The sequence below is a fragment of the Jaculus jaculus genome, chromosome 21 (assembly GCF_020740685.1).
Source record: "Jaculus jaculus isolate mJacJac1 chromosome 21, mJacJac1.mat.Y.cur, whole genome shotgun sequence".
In the NCBI taxonomy this organism is placed as follows: Eukaryota; Metazoa; Chordata; class Mammalia; order Rodentia; family Dipodidae; genus Jaculus; species Jaculus jaculus.
In genome coordinates, this window is record NC_059122.1 from 5940796 (window position 1) to 5954370 (window position 13575).

At 49.7% G+C, this 13575-nt stretch overlaps 1 protein-coding gene across 5 annotated transcripts in view; it reads right to left on the minus strand.

The window, feature by feature from the left end:
* Glis1 (GLIS family zinc finger 1) overlaps nucleotides 1-13575 on the minus strand; it is a 242967-nt gene that overhangs the window by 95838 nt on the left and 133554 nt on the right. The gene's annotated exons all lie outside the window — the stretch shown is intronic.

The following is a 13575-nucleotide window of genomic DNA, read 5'->3' on the forward strand; positions in this document are numbered from 1 at the left end:
CTGAGAAGACATAGTGAATTCCAGGCCAGCCCGGGCTAGAGTGACACCAGTAAAAAAAAACAAAAGAAATAGAAAAATATTAAAATAATAATTTAAAAAAAAAATTTTAAGTTACATGGAAGCTAAGCTCCAGTGGCTGAATAACTTAGCAAACATTGGTACCACAGACTATTTTGGAAACAAGACATAATGTGAGACAGACTCCTAGTGATTTAGAGTTTATAGTCTGTTTTCCCTTGGCTAATTCACCTACATGTGTGGCAGCATTGGTTGGGACAAGACAGGGAAGAAATACCCATATGATAGCATCTGTGACCACTGGTACCAAAGCCTTATTTTCTATTTGTTTCCCAAATCATAGCACACTGTAACCAACGGTGTGGTTACGCATCTCTGTGTCCCAAGGTTCTCTGATGACCCAGTTATTCTATATTTAACTCCCCTGCATACCCATGGCTTGGGCTTTTTTGTTTGCTTGTTTGTTTATTTTTATTTATTTATTTGAGAGCAGCAGACAGACAGAGAGAGAGAGAGAATGGGCGCACCAGGGCCTCCAGCCGCTGCAAACGAACTCCAGACGCGTGCGCCCCCTTGTGCATCTGGCTAACGTGGGTCCTGGGGAATCGAGCCTCGAACCGGGGTCCTTAGGCTTCACAGGCGAACGCATCACCACTAAGCCATCTGTCCGGCCCATGGTTTGGGGTTTTGTGGAAGGCTCCACTTGAGACTCTGGATGGGAAAGACTCCAGGTAAGGGAAACACTAAACAAGGGAAGCTAGCTGGTGAGGAGGGCAGATAATAGGCTATGGTCACCTCCTAAGCCATGGACAAGGACAGCAACAATGAGGCCCTAGGTGGAGCAGAACGTGCAGACCTCCCCCCCTGCCCTCCGAGGAGGTGTGAGCATCTTTATCCCCATTTGACAAATGAGGAAGGGAAGGGCTCAGGGAAGTGATGGTGCCCACTCAGGAACACACAGCTCTTACGCCTCTGAAATGGACCTGGGTGTGTGAGAAGACTTAGCTTCTTAGTGCTGGAGAGATGGCTTGGTGGTTAAGGCGCTTGCCTGCGAAGCCTAAGGACCCATGTTCAACTCTCCAGAGCCCACGTTAGCCAGACACACAAAGGTGATACTAGTGAAATGTCACACATGCCCACTAGGTGGCGCAAGCGTCTGGCATTTGATTGTAGAGGCTGGAGGTCCTGGCATGCCAACTCTCTCTATATAAAAATAAAAAGAGCTGGGTGTGGTGGTGCACACCTTTAATCCCAGCACCCGTGAGGGAGAGGTAGGAGGATCACCATGAGTTCAAGGCCAGCCTGAGACTACGTACTGAATTCCAGATCAGCTTGGGCTAGAGAGAGAGAGTCTACCTTGAAAAACCAAAATTAAATTAAATTAAAAATAAAAATAGGTGGCTGCTTATGAGGCATCCCCAGGAATCCAACATCCACCCCAATCCTTACCCAGCGGCCGCCTCCCCCAAGGCCATGCCTTTTGCCCATGTCTATCATGTCTAGACTAGACAGCTTCAAACAACACTTGACAGTTTGCAAAATGCTCTGAAGGTCCTGAAGCAAGCAAAGGGCTCACGTGAACATCTGCTCCATGCCACACCCCTAGCCAGCACCCTACCCGTCCTGCTGAGAACGTGGCTGCCCAGCCCGCCCCCTCTAAGGCTTATGCTGTAATGACTTGGTTGTTTTTTCATTTAAAAAAAAAAAAGAAAGAAAGCAACCCCTGGTAACAAATGTGAATGGCTTAAATTAATAAGAGCAGGCTGCAGTTCATTTAATTCCAGCTCTGCTTGGCCGGCCTCGTCTTTTCCAAATCATTTTTTTCTTTTTTGCATGCAATTTTATTGTCCCATTGAGGCAAAACCCTGGGACGGGGCCTCCAAAAACTGTGGATAATTTTATGACCATTAATAGCATTTGGAGCAGAAAGCATCGCATGGGGCTGTTCTGCCAGGGGTCTTTCTCAGAGTGTTGGGAGGTGGGGACCATTCTAGGCTTTCTTTGGGGATACACGGGATCCTCTGGGGGCCTCTGGTCACTTGCTTCCTTGCCCCCCATGAAACAGGTTTTGTGTGTGTAGCACCTCACATATAGGTAGCCTCCTTCCTCAAGCTTCCAGGTGTCTACCCCAGGGCAAAATCACGACAGCCGTTTTCCAGACGGAAAGAAAGAAAATAAGCTGGGGTTTGGGGAGATTGGGGCAATCTCTGAACAATGCTTATAGCCACAACCCAACCCCTAGATCTCTTGGATTTTGGGGAGTCCAGGCACTGTCCTATAGTCCCCTCCATGACATCCCCAACCACAGCTCCAGTGAAGAAGGTCAGAGTGGTTTGCCAAGATCACATGGGCACGGCTGGAGAGATGGCTTAGGGGTTAAGGCATTTGCCTGCAAAGCTAAAGGACCCGGGTTCAATTCCCCAGGTCCCACGTAAGCCAGATGCACTAGGGGGCGCACGGGTCTGGAGTTCGTTTGCAGTGGCTGGAGGCCCTGGCGTACCCATTCTCTCTCTCTCTCTGTCACTCTCAAGTAAAATAAATAAAATTTTTAGTTTTTTTTTTTTAAAGAAGCAGTCTCTGAGGGGGCTGGACTATTCTGTGGTCACACACTTATATCCACAGCACAGGGCCCTGGACTGGCCCTTCTGAAGCTAGGTGATCATTTTGTCTGGTTTCCTCATCCAGCCATGTTAAATTACAAAAAAAAAAAAGAAAGTTTTTTCATTGGGGCTGAAGAGATGGCTTAGCAGTTAAGGTGCTTGCCTACAAAACCAATGGACCTCAGCTCGATTCCCGAGGACCCATGTAAACCAGATGCTCAAGGTGGTGCATGCACCTGGATTCGTTTGCAGTGGCTGGAGGCCCTGGTATGCCCATTCTCGGTGCTTCTGTCTCTCAAATAAATAAATACAATTTTTTTTCCAAAATGTTTTTATTTCTTTATTTGAGAGATAGAGAAAGAGGCACAAAGAGAAAGAGAGAGAGAGAGAGAGAGAATGGGCGCATCAGGGCCTCCAGCCTCTGCAAACAAACTCCAGACGCATGCGCCACCTTGTGCAGCTGGCTTACGGGTTCCTGGGGAACTGAACCTGGGTCCTTTGGCTTTGCAGGCAAGCGCCTTTACTGCTAATCCATCTCTCCAGCCCATAAGTACAATTTCTAAAAGTTTATTTATTTGCAAAGTGTGCACCAGGGCCTGTAGCCACTGGAAACCAACTCCAGATGTGCATACCCCTCTGCACAACTGGCTGTGCATATGTACCAGAGAACTGAACTCAGATCGTCAGGCTTGGCAGGCAAGGGCCTTAACCACTGAGCAACCTCTCCAGTCCCGCATTGTATTGTACTGTATTGTATTTATTTATTTTTAGTTTTTCGAGGTAGGGTCTCACTGTAGCCCAGACTGACCTGGAATTCACTATGGAGTCTCAGGGTGGCCTCGAACTCACGGTGATCCTCCTACCTCTGCCTCCCGAGTGCTGGGATTAAAGGCGTGCGCTACCACGCCTGGCTTGATGATTACTTCTTTCCACTCCTCCTGGAGCTCAGAAACTTCCTGTGTGAGAAGTAGACCAGCTCCAGGAAGGCTGGGACCAGATGGCCCAAGGCCACCCTTGGATGGACCAACCTCCAAGCTTAGGGTCTACCTAGTGCACAGTCGGACAGCCCGGATGAGGTCCCAGCCAGCGAGTCTGAAGTAACTGGCTCCCATTATATCACAGAGACCTTTGGGTATAAAGTGACACCCCACGGCTGGAGGGATGGCTTGGTGGTTAAGGCATTTGCCTGCAAAGCCGAAAGACCCAGGTTCGATTCCCCAGGACCCACGCAAGCCAGATGCGCAAGGGGGCGCATGCATCTGGAGACTGTTTGCAATGGCTGGAGGCCCTGGCACAGCCATTCTCTCTCTTTCTGTCTCCTTGTCTGCTAAATAAATAAATTAATTAAATTTATTTTTATTATTTATCAATGTACTAATTAAATTTAATAAAGTGACACCCCATATAAGGTGACTGCCATGGGAACGAAGCTTCGTGGCAAAAAATGGCGATCCTCCTACCTCTGACTCTCAAGTGCTGGGATTAAAGGCGTGTGAGCCACCATGCCCGGGTATTTCTTTTAAGCCTATACAACGGTGCCAATATCTACTGCACAGGGTTCTAGCAACAAGCGAGCTGATTAGGGTCTATCTCACAGCAAGTGCTTGAAAAGTGAAAATTATGATTACTTCTTTTGGTTGCTTTGTTTTGTTTTTCGAAGTAGGGTCTCACTCTAGCCCAGGCTGACCTGGAATTCACTGTGGAGTCTCAGGGTGGCCTCGAACTCACGGTCTCTTGCGCCACCTAGTGGGCATGTGCAGCCCTGCACTTGCCTCACCTTCGTGCCTCTGGCTTACATGGGATCTGGAGGGTTGAACATGAGTCCTTAGGCTTTGCAGCCAAGGGCCTTAACCGCTAAGCCGTCTCTCCAACCCTGGTCTCTTAAAACTAGCCACGTCTCACTGAGAGCGGACAGTCCGGCCTTCAGCGTCCGAGGCCCAAATGGTGCTGGTTGTAGCAAGCTTAAGGGCAGAAGTCCTACAAAGTAACAGACTTTCAGAGCCGGGTGGGTACCAAGCTAGGGACTGCAACAGGCTGCAGCACTTTACAGTTTGCAAAAGAACCCACAAAGCAAGTCAAGTGCTCCACTCGGCTCTTCCGTCCAAAATGAACCGGACAGTAATTCAGGCTGACCAGGAATCCCAGGCTCTGCTGCACTGGCTTGAGCCATCAGAAACAATACGTAAACCAGACGTGGTGGCGCACGCCTTTAATCCCAGCACTCGGGAGGCAGAGGTAAGGAGGATCGCCGTGAGTTCGAGGCCACCCTGAGACTCCATAGTGAATTCCAGGTCAGCCTGGGCTAGAGTGAGACCCTACCTTGAAAAACAAAGCAAAGCAAAACAAAATATGTAATGGCTGGAGGGATGGCTTAGCATTAAGGCATTTGCCTACAAAGCCAAAGGATCCCGGTTCAATTCTCCAGGACCCACATAAGCCAGATGCACAAGGGGGCGCATGCATCTGAAGTTTGTTTGCAGTGGTTGGAGGCCCTGGTGTGCCCATTCTCTCTCTCTCTTTCTCCCTCCCTCTTTCTCTCCCTCACATAAATAAGTAAATAAAATTTAGAAAAACAACAATATGTAAACAAATGAGTGGGGATATGCTCCAATAAAACTTTAAGATAAAACAAGGGCTTAGTGATTAAGGCGCTTTCCTGCAAAGCCTAAGAACTCTGGTTCGATTCTCCAGCATCCCCGTTAAGTCAGATGCACAAGGGGGCGCACGCATCTGGAGTTCGTTTGCAGTGGCTGGAAGCCCTGGAGCACCCATTCTCCCTTCCTCCCCCCACCCCACTCTCATAAATAAATAAAAATAAAATAAAAATTTAAAAGAGAGAGAATAGGCCTGGAGAGATGGCTTGGCAGTTAAGTGCTTGCCTGTGAAGAATAAGGATCCATGTTCAACTCTCCAGATCCCACGTAAGTCAGACGCACAAAGGTGAGGCAAGCACAAGGTCTGGAGTTTGGTTGCAGTGACTGGGGTCCTGACGTGCCAATTCTCTTTCTCTCTGTCTCTCAAAATAATAATAAGAGAATAAAAAGAAAAGGCCCAGAGGGATGGCTTAACAGTTAAGGCGCTTGCCTACGAAGCCTAAGAACCCAGATTCGATTCTCCAGGTCCCACGTTAGCCAGATGCACAAGGGGGCGCACGCGTCTGGAGTTCGTTTGCAGTGGCTGGAGGCCCTGGAGCACCCATTCTCTCTCTCTCTCTCTGCCTCTGTCTAATAAATAAATAAATTTGAATACTTGGTCCGCAGCCGGTTGGAGCTGTCTGGGGGAGGTTGTGGAACCTGAGCAGGAGGCATGGCTGCGTTTGGCCTCTGCACACCGGCTTTTGAGGACTGTAGTCCAGCCCGGCTTCTGGCCCAAGCTCTCTGCTTCCTGCCTGGTGCCGCGATATGACCGGTCACCTCCTGCCACCGCTGTCATGCCTTATCCGTCACGATGGACAGAAACCGCGATCCAAACACCAACCTTTCCTCCCTAGAGGCATTGTGTCACAGTGACAAGAAAAAAAGCAACGAACATAGGCTATGGGTCTGCCAACCACTGAACTCAGACGGGGAGTCACGGTCTCGACATCACCATACTTTCCTGCATGCTTAAAGCGGGAAGGGGGCTGGAGGGATGGCTTGGCGGCTAAGGCGTTTGGGCAAAGAACCCAGGTTCGATTCCCCAGGACCCACGTGAAGCCAGATGCACAAGGGGGCGCACGCGTCTGGAGTTCATCTGCAGTGGCTGGAGGCCCTGGCGCGCCCATTCTCTCTCTCCCTCAGATGGATAAATAAATAAAAATAAAGCGGGAAGGGTTTTGGAGGTGGCACTGACAATGGGAAAATCTGGTAACAACTGGGCATTAGGCCAAACACTTTCTCGCAGGCACACAACTGTTGGAAGAGGCTCTGGATTGGCTCTGGGGCTCCACAGCCTGGGCTCACTCATCTACTGCGACATCACCTCACATTCCCACAATGCTTTATCATGTCACTTAGTCGGGGGGGGGGGGCGCCTGGCCCTCCCAACACCCCTGAGCTTTCAGGGTCCCATGGAAGTTCCTCTGATCTAGGAACATCCCTTGGTCTCAAGCCTGCCCTGATTTCCTGCATCACTCAGCTCACAGCAGCTCTGTGGCCAGCTGTCTCTCAAGCAACGCCCGGTGCACACCGTTCGAGCCCAGCCCTTGCTTGCTGTCTCATCCCTGTCACCAGGGCCAGACTGTTTTATATCTGAAGTGCCACGCTGGCTTCTGGGTGCAAGCAGAGTCCTCTCTCTCCTGAAAGTCCATCAAAGTCCCCCCTCCCAGGAAAAAGGATCTCGGAGGTCTGGAACCGGCAGCCCTAGATGTGACCTGGCCTTAACCTACTCCACCCAGAACCAGGCTGAGCAAGGGGGTGTGTGTTTGTCTTACCCAGCAGGTAGGTAGGTCCCTAGACATTTGGACCCCACTGGGGACAGACATGTCCCCCTATTCCTCCCTCACAGAAGGCAGTTAGAAAAATCGGGTCATTGGGGCTGGAGAGACAGCTCAGCGGTTAAGGCGCCTGCCTGCGAAGCCTAAGGACCCATGTTCAACCCTCCAGATCCCGTGTAAGCCAGACGCATGAAGGCGAGGCAAGCGCAAGGTCGCACGTGCCCACTAGGTGGCGCAAGCGTCTGGAGTTTGATTGCAGTGGCTGAGGTCCTGGCATGCCAGTTCTCTCTGTCTAAAATCAAAAACATACTAAAAAAAGAAAGAGAGAAAAAGAGAAAAATTGGGACACTGGCTGCCTGTGTGGACTATCGCAAGCTCACCCACATACCTCCCGCATGCCAGATGATATAACTTGAGGTTGCTGAAGAAACTTCCGTCACACACCTACGCTGAACCCCCAAGTCCTCCAACACCTGTGGTTCCAGGCAACTGCGGAGCAGGGTCTTGAGCAGCCGTTGAGTGCGACGGGAAGAAACACCCGGGAGACAGCCTCAGAGAGCAGCTCGTTTATTTGTCAGGGGAATGGGTTAATAAGCATTTGTGAATGAGCGGGAAGGGGTACGGGTCATAAGGGATTGGTTAGTTCAGAGGTCCCTAATTAGGATGCCTAATTAGCATGTAGCGACATCACAGGTGAGCAGGAAGGGGTCACAGTGTCTACGAAGTGGCCGGAAAAGGTACGGGGTACGGGTCACAGGGGGATTGGCCATGCGGAGGCTGTTGGCTGATACCTCATTCACATACAGGGACGTGCCGGCCAAGTGGCCAGGGGTCACAAGGCTCTGGGGAAGGCAGAACTAAGTCTTGTCAGGACGTCCAGGTGTCCTGGGCTACGGGGAGGAGTGGCCTCGCTCCTGATGGTCTCGGGGCCCGAGGTTATTGGGGTCCCGGCCAGCCGCAATCTCCTGTGGCCCGGGGCCCTTGGCCGTGCCCGACAAATACCTTCAATGACAAGACAGGGATAAAAATCCCAGGCTACAGAGAACAGCGAGATCAGATGAGACGGTATATGCAGAGTGCCTGGTGTGGTGGGCATGCTGGACAAAGGCCCTCTGTTCTGGACTCTCTTTGCTTTGTTTTAGAGAGAGGGAGAGAATCGGTGCACCAGGGCCTCAGCCACTGAATCGAACTCCAGACGCTTGCGCCACCTAGTGGGCATGTGCAGCCTTGCGCTTGCCTCACCTTTGTGCCTCTGGCTTACATGGGATCTGGAGGGTTGAACATGAGTCCTTAGGCTTCACAGCCAAGGGCCTTAACCGCTAAGCCGTCTCTCCAACCCTGGTCTCTTAAGAAAAGAATTCCAGGTCAGCCTGAGCTAGAAAATGAAAAAATTTTTTTTAGATTATTTATTTATTTATATGAAAGAGAAAAAGAGGCAGGTGAGAGAGAGAGAGAGAGAGAATGGGTGCGCCAGGGCCTCCAGCCACTGCAGATGAACTCTAGACGCGTGCGCCACCCCCCTTGTGCAGCTGGCTTACGTAAGTCCTGGAGGGAATCGAACCTAGGTCCTTTGGCTTTGCAGGCAAACGCCTTAACCGCTAAGCCATCCCTCCAGCCCTGTTTTGGTCGCTTGGCAGGCATGGAGGATAAAGGCCTGCTCTCTCTGGCACAGAAAGGCAGTCTCGGGCCAGAGGGGCTCTCTCCCCCATGAGTGTGAGCACAGCTCTGTCAAGGCTCAGCTTCCCTCTCCAAGCAATGGGTGCACAGCGATTGGGTTTCCTGTGGTAGGTCCAGGAAGCAGTGGTACCACAGAGATCACAGGGCAGCAGACAGGGTGTCTCTCCCACTCCCACGGTCGGGGCAGGGTGAGTGGCTTAAGTAGGGACTCACAGAAGAGGCAGAGCTTGGCTTGCAGAGAGGCCTTTCTGGGCCCCTCTTGTCCTTAGAACAGATTGCTTCGGCATTCCCTTTACCCAGCCCGTGAAACTCCAAGGCCTGGTGCCCAGCCAGGGATGCCAGAAGGGGAGAGAAGATGGGACAGCTAGGGTTCTCTCCTGCATCCCCAACATCCCTGAAGGGATGGGCGAGTGGAGTTCACATATGCTTGCTGGAGCCAACTTGGAGCATTCGTGGCCATCAAGAGACCCGTAACGTGGGCAGGGTTGCTGGAGCAAACAGCTCCTGATGTCTGAGGTCCCATGCTGAGCTGATGGCTTCCTATCTATCCATGGTCTCTTATTCCACACTATAAGGACTCCATAAATTCCCTTTAAAGCTAGCTAAGCTAGATTTATAGGGACTTGGGCCAATAAAACCTGAGCTCACAATGGGGCGCTGCACAGAGAGTGGGCAGGCTTACAGCTCTGTCCCAGGCAAGGCAGACCACAGACAGTTCAGGATGGCCACATATGTGGGCACAAATGGGCATCCAGCAGACACGCAGACAGGCCACCTCTTCCCTCACATGTTTGGCCACCAAATTAGCATATGCAAGTCATCCAACATTTAAAAAAAAAAAAAACAGATGAAATCGAAGTTAGGCAAAATGAGAGAGCCACAGCACAAATGAGGAGTGGACAAAGAAGGCTATTCATTTTTTTACAAAATATTTTATTTATATTTATTTATTTATTTGACAGGGAGTAAGAGGGAGGGGGAGAGAGACAGAGAGATTGGGCGCACCAGGGCCTCCAGCCACTGCAAACGAACTCCAGACGTACGTGCCCCTTGTGCATCTGGCTTACGTGGGTCCGGGGGAAGCGAGCCTGGATCTTAGGGCTTTGCATGCAAATGCCTTAACCGCTAAGCCATCCCTCCAGCCCGCCTGTTCTTTTATTTTTGTTTGTTTTTGTTTTTTGTTTTTCGAGGTAGGGTCTCACTCTAGCCCAGGCTGACCTGGAATTCACTATGGAGTCTCAGGGTGGCCTCGAACTCATGGCGATCCTCCTACCTCTGCCTCCTGAGTGCTGGGATTAAAGACGTGCGCCACTGCACCTGGCTCTGTTCTTTTTTAAAAAGATGTATTTTATTTTATTTATTTGAAAACAAATGAGAGAGAGAGAGAGAGAGAGAGAGAGAGAGAACGGGCATGCCAGGGCCTTCAGCTGCTGTAAACAAACTCCAGACACATGCGCCTCCTTGTGCATCTGACTTACATGGGTCCTGGGGAATCGAACCTATATCCTTTGGCTTTGCAGGCAAACACCTTAAATGCTAAACCATCGCTGAAGCCCCATATGCATTCTTTTTTTAAAAAAAAATCAGAATAATAATCTAAATATTTTTTGATGTTTATTTATAAGCAGAGGGAGAGGAATGAATGCGCACACCAGGGCCTCCTGACTCTGCAGACCAACAGTGGACATACGTGACACTCTGTGCATCTGGCTTCCCATGGGTACTGGGGAATCGAACCTGGGGCCAACCCAGGCTGGCAGGTTTTGCATGCAAGTGCCTTTAACCACTGGACCATCTCCTCAGCCCTAATGTAGATATTTTCTTGGCCCCTGCCTTGTAGATTTAATGATACAATGCACTGAAGTAGATAACATGTCCTCATATGCCCCATGCAATTTTTATCTCTTTCCATAGGTTTTTTAAATTTTTATATGAGAGAGAATATACGTTTTAATGCCAAGGCCTCCAGACACTGCAACCAAACTCCAGGCATGTGCGCCACCTAGTGGGCATATGCGGCCTTGCGTGCTTGTGTCATCTTGTGTGCGTCTGGCTTACGTGGGATTTGGAGAGTTGAACATGGGTCCTTGGGCTTCACAGGCAAGCGCCTTAACCACCGAGCTATCTCTCTAACCCCTCTTTACATATTCTTTTTACGTTTTTGAGGCAAGCCTAATAGACTAGCTTTTTTTTTAACGCAAGAGAACAAGTGTGAGTGAGAGAGAGAGAGAGAGAATTGGCACGCCAGGGCCTCCAGCCACCATATTGAACTCCGGACGCATGCACCACCTTGTGCACACATGCAACCTTGCATGCTTGCATCACCTTGTGCGTCTGGCTTACGTGGGACCTGGAGAGTTGAACCCGGATCCTTGGGCTTCACAAGCAAGTGCCTTAACCTCTAAGCCATCTCTCCAGCCCCTCATTGAGCACAACTTTTTGTTTATTTATTTGAGAGCAACAGACAGAGAGAAAGAGACACACAGAGAGAATGGGCGCACCAGGGCCTCCAGCCACTGCAAACAAGCTCCAGACGCGTACGCACCCTTGTGCATCTGGCTAATGTGAGTCCTGGGGAATCTAGCCTTGAACCAGTGTCCTTAGGCTTCACAGACAAGCGCTTAACCGCTAAGCCATGCCCACGGATGCGCTGAGGGCGGCTCCGGGAGACTTGATGGCACTACCAAGCCATTGTCTCCATCACCAATTGCCTCTGGGTAGATGTGACTGCTTGCTTTCCCAGTGTGGGGTTCTCCTGGGTTGGCCCTAACCAAAATACCACCACCTGGGGAGTGAAAATAACTAGATGTATGTATTTTCTCACAGTTTTGGAGGCTATATGCATAAGATAGGCACCAGAGGGTACCTTTCCTGGCTTGAAGACAGCTGCTTCTCCATCCTTTGCTCACAATACCTGGCCTTGGCACATGCGCATGGGTAAAGAGACATACTCCGGCATCTTCCTTTGAGGACATCAATCCAGTTGAGCAGGACTCTACCCATGGGGACTGACCTAACTTTAACTACTCCCTACTACAGAGAGAGCCACACGGGAGGTCAGAACTTCAACACACGAACACGGAGTTTGGGGATACATTCAGTCCATGTACGCAGCATCCATGCCTTCCTTCCTCTCTCCGCTAGGGTCCCCCTCATGTCCTGTCTCTATCTGCAGAGGGTGAGGAGAGAGCAGAGGTTGGAAAATAGAAAGCAGATTCTGGCCGGGCGTGGTGGCGCACACGCCTTTGATCCCAGCACTCGGGAGGCAGAGGTAGGAGGATCGCCGTGAGTTCGAGGCCAGCCTGAGACTCCATAGTGAATTGCAGGTCAGCCTGGGATAGAGTGAGACCCTACCTCGAAAAACCAAAAAAATAATAAAAATAAAAATCACCCAGCTATAGCACTCCTAGGCATATATCCAAAGGACTCATCTCATTTCCTTAGAAGTACGTGCTCAACCATGTTTATTGCTGCTCAATTTATAATAGCTGGGAAATGGAACCAGCCTAGATGTCCCTCAACTGATGAGTGGATAATGAAGATGTGGCACATTTATACAATGGAGTTCTACTCATTGGTAAAGAAAAATGAAGTTATGAAATTTGCAGAAAAATGGATGGACCTGGAAAGGATTATACTAAGTGAGGTAACCCAGGCCCAGAAAGCCAAGCGCCACATGTTCTCTCTCATATGTGGATCCTAGCTACAGATGACTGGCTTCTACGTGAGAATGAAAATACTTAGTAGCAGAGGCCAGTAAGTTAAAAAGGAGACATAAAGGGTAGAGAAAGGAAGGGAGGAGGATACTTAATAGGTTGATATTGTATATATGTAATTACAATGATTGTAATGGGGAGGTAATATGATGGAGAATGGAATTTCAAATGGGAAAGTGTGGGGGTGGGGAGGAAGGGAATTACCATGGGATATATTTTATAATCATGGAAAATGTTAATAAAAATTTTAAAAAAAAGGGAAAGGGTTAGGTATTGTATTGTATATAAGTACAATGATGGAGATGGGGAGGGGATATGACGGAGAATGGAATTTCAAAGGGGAAAGTGGGGGGAGCGTATTACCGTGGGATATTTTTTATAATCATGGAAAATGCTAATAAAAATTTTAAAAAAAATATCAGATTCTGGGGCCAGAGAGACTTAGCTTTGTCATTTATCAGCCCCGTGACCTTATTTATCTAGGGTGTCTCAGCTTCCCCGTATCACAGATCATTCAGTCAAAACAGCAGATCTCAGCACACAGTAGGTACGAATTGAAGTGTCTACCACTGTTTTTCCAATCACCCTTGCTTCCAGGGAGGACTGCCCAATCCAATAACGGCGATTAACGTGATCTTGACTCTCCAGCTTTGTGCAAACCAGTGACTGGTTTGTAGCACATAATGGTTTTTGTAAGAAACCTGGACAAGCCCTTTGCACGGGGCAAGGATGAGAGCAGCCCCTGGCAAATACTTGAAGCCATCTGGTCCCGGGGGTGAGGTGGGGGGAATCGGTGTGAGGGCAGTACCCGTAAACCACAGCACCCCAGGCGGGACAGCACCGGAAACTGTGACGCTCGTGACACTTGTCAACAGGCAAGTTCCTACAGCATTTAATACCTGTTACAGTCAGAAAAATAAGTCTTCACTCACTATGTAGTCCCAGGGTGGCCTCGAACTCACGGCGATCCTCCTACATCTGCCTCCCGAGTGCTGGGATTAAAGGCGTGCGCCACCACGCCCAGTTTAGCTTCTAAACTTTTTAACTGCCATGCTCTGTCTGTGCGTGTGTGTTGGGTGGGGGTAGGGGGGTTGCAAATATGTGATTGTGCCATTTATCCATCAGCCACTATCGGGGATGGAAAAGCAAC